The following is a 3,454-nucleotide window of genomic DNA, read 5'->3' on the forward strand; positions in this document are numbered from 1 at the left end:
CTAGATTTTTGCAATAAGTATATGAGTTTTTTATGACTAATGTTGAGTCCATGAATTATACGCACTCTCACCCTTCCACCATTGCTAGCCTCTCTAATACCGCGCACCTTTCGCCGGTATCATACACCCACCATAAATCTTCCTCAAAACAGCCACCATACCTACCTATTATGGCATTTCCATAGCCATTACGAGATATATTGCCATGCAACTTTCCACCGTTCCATATATTATGACACGCTCCATCATTTTCATATTGCTAGCATGATCATGTAGTGTACATTGTATTTGTGGCAAAGCCACCATTCATAATTCTTTCATACATGTCACTCTTGATTCATTGCATATCCCGGTACACCGCCGGAGGCATTCATATAGAGTCGTATTTTGTTCTAAGTATTGAGTTGTAATTGTTGAGATGTAAGAAAAATAAAAAGTGTGATGATCATCATTTTTAGAGCATTGTCCCAAGTGAGGAAAGGATGATGGAGACTATAATTCCCCCACAAGTCGGGATGAGACTCCAGACGAAAAAAAAAAAAAGAGAAAAAAAAAGAGGCCATAAAAAAAGAGAAAAGGCCCAAACAAAAAAATTAAAAAAATGAGAGAAAAAGAGAGAAGGGACAATGTTACTATCCTTTTACCACACTTGTGCTTCAAAGTAGCACCATGATCTTCATGATAGAGAGTCTCTCATTTTGTCACCTTCATATACTAGTAGGAATTTTACATTATAGAACTTGGCTTGTATATTGCAATGATGGGCTTCCTCAAAATGCCCTAGGTCTTCGTGAGCAAGCGAGTTGGATGCACGCCCACTTAGTTTCTTTTGTTCAGCTTTCATATACTTATAGCTCTAGTGCATCCGCTGCATGACAATCACTACTCACTCACATTGATATCGATTGATGGGCATCTCCATAGCCCATTGATACGCCTAGTTGATGTGAGACTATCTTCTCCTTTTTTTCTTCTCCACAACCACCATTCTATTCCACCTATAGTGCTATGTCCATGGCTCACTCTCATGTATTGCGTGAAGATCGAATTTTTTTTTGAAAATGTTAAAGTATGAAAAAATTGCTTGGCTTGTCATCGGGGTTGTGCATGATTTAAATACTTTGTGTGGTGAAGATAGAGCATAGCCAGACTATATGATTTTGTAGGGATAACTTTCTTTGGCCATATTATTTTGAGAAGACATAATTACTTTGTTAGTATGCTTGAAGTATTATTATTTTTATGTCAATATGAACTTTTGTCTTGAATCTTTCGGATCTGAATATTCATATCACAAGTAAGGAGAATTACATTGAAATTATGCCAACTAGCATTCCACATCAAAAATTATCTTTTTTTATCATTTACCTACTCGAGGACGAGCAGGAATTAAGCTTGGGGATGCTTGATACATCTCCAACATATTTATAATTTTTGATTGCTACATGCTATATTATCTACTGTTTTGGGCAATATTGGGCTTTATTATCCACTTTTATATTATTTTTAGGACTAACCTATTAACCGGAGGCCCAGCCCAGATTTGCTGTTTTATGCCTATTTCAGTGTTTCGAGGAAAAGGAATATCAGACGGAGTCGAAACGGAACGGAATTAACTGGAGAAGTTATTTTTGGAAGGAAAGCCACCGGATAGACTTGGACTCTACGTCAGAAGATACGGGAGCTGGCCACGAGGGTGGGGGGTGCGCCCACCCCCCTAGGGCGCGCCCCCCTGCCTCGTGGGGCCCCCGAAGCTCCACCGACGTACCCCTTGCACCCATATATACCTACGTATCGTAAAACTTCCAGAACAGAGATTAGATCGGGAGTTCCGCCGCCGCAAGCCTCTGTAGCCACCCAAAACCTCTCGGGACCCTGTTTCGGCACCCTGCTGGAGGGGGGAACCCTCACCGGTGGCCATCTTCATCATCCCGGCGCTCTCCATGATGAGGAGGGAGTAGTTCACCCTCGGGGCTGAGGGTATGTACCAGTAGCTATGTGTTTGATCTCTCTCTCTCATGTTCTTAATTTGGCACAATCTTGATGTATTGCGAGCTTTGCTATTATAGTTGGATCTTATGTTTCTTCTCCCCCTATTCTCTCTTGTAATGAATTGAGTTTTCCCCTTGAAGTAATCTTATCGGATTGAGTCTTTAAAAATTTGAGAACACTTGATGTATGTCTTGCCGTGAATATCTATGGTGACAATGGGATATCATGTGCCACTTGATGTATGTTTTGGTGATCAACTTGCGGGTTCCGCCCATGAACCTATGCATAGGGGCTGGCACACGTTTTCGTCCTGATTCTCCGGTAGAAACTTTGGGGCACTCTTTGAGGTTCTATGTGTTGGTTTGAGTAGATGAATTGAGATCGTGTGATGCATATCGTATAATCATACCCACGGATACTTGAGGTGACATTGAAGTATCTAGGTGACATTAGGGTTTTGGTTGATTTGTGTCTTGAGGTGTTATTCTAGTACGAACTCTAGGGCTGTTTGTGACACTTATAGGAATAGCCCAATGGATTGATTGGAAAGAATAACTTTGAGGTGGCTTCATACCCTACCATAATCTCTTCGTTTGTTCTCCTCTATTAGTGACTTTGGAGTGACTCTTTGTTGCATGTTGATGGATAGTTATGTGATCCAATTATGTTATCATTGTTGAGGGAACTTACACTAGTGAAAGTATGAACCCTAGGCCTTGTTTCCTATCATTGCAATACTGTTTACGCTCACTTTTACCACTTGTTACCTTGCTGTTTTTATATTTTCAGTTTACAAAAACCTATATCTACCATCCATATTGCACTTGTATCACCATCTCTTCGCCGAACTAGTGCACCTATACAATTTACCATTGTATTGGGTGTGTTGGGGACACAAGAGACTCTTTGTTATTTGGTTGCGGAGTTGCTTGAGAGAGACCATCTTCATCCTACACCTCACACGGATTGATAAACCTTAGGTCATACACTTGAGGGAAATTTTCTACTGTCCTACAAACTTCTGCACTTGGAGGCCCAACAACGTCTACAAGAAGGTTGTGTAGTAGACATCAACTCCTACCACCACTTTTCGACATTCGCTATATTTACTTTATTGTGTCTTCATCTAAACAGCCCCTACCATTTATTTACATCCTCTTTATTTTCTTGCAAACGTATCCAAAAACACATACAAAGTACTTCTAGTTTCATACTTGTTTTAGGTAAAGCGTGCGTAGAGTTGTATCGGTGGTCGATAGAACTTGAGGGAATATTTGTTCTACCTTTAGCTCCTCGTTGGGTTCGACACTCTTACTTATCGAAAGAGGCTACAATTGATCCCCTATACTTGTGGGTTATCACGCATGGACCCGCAGAGCTGGGCATCTAGGAAGACGGAACAAAGCGTGAGGAGGGGCGGCGCTCTCTGGTGGCGCCGCCAGAGGTCGGCGGGAGGCAGCTG

The sequence above is a fragment of the Triticum urartu genome, chromosome 6 (assembly GCF_003073215.2).
Source record: "Triticum urartu cultivar G1812 chromosome 6, Tu2.1, whole genome shotgun sequence".
Lineage (NCBI taxonomy): Eukaryota > Viridiplantae > Streptophyta > Magnoliopsida > Poales > Poaceae > Triticum > Triticum urartu.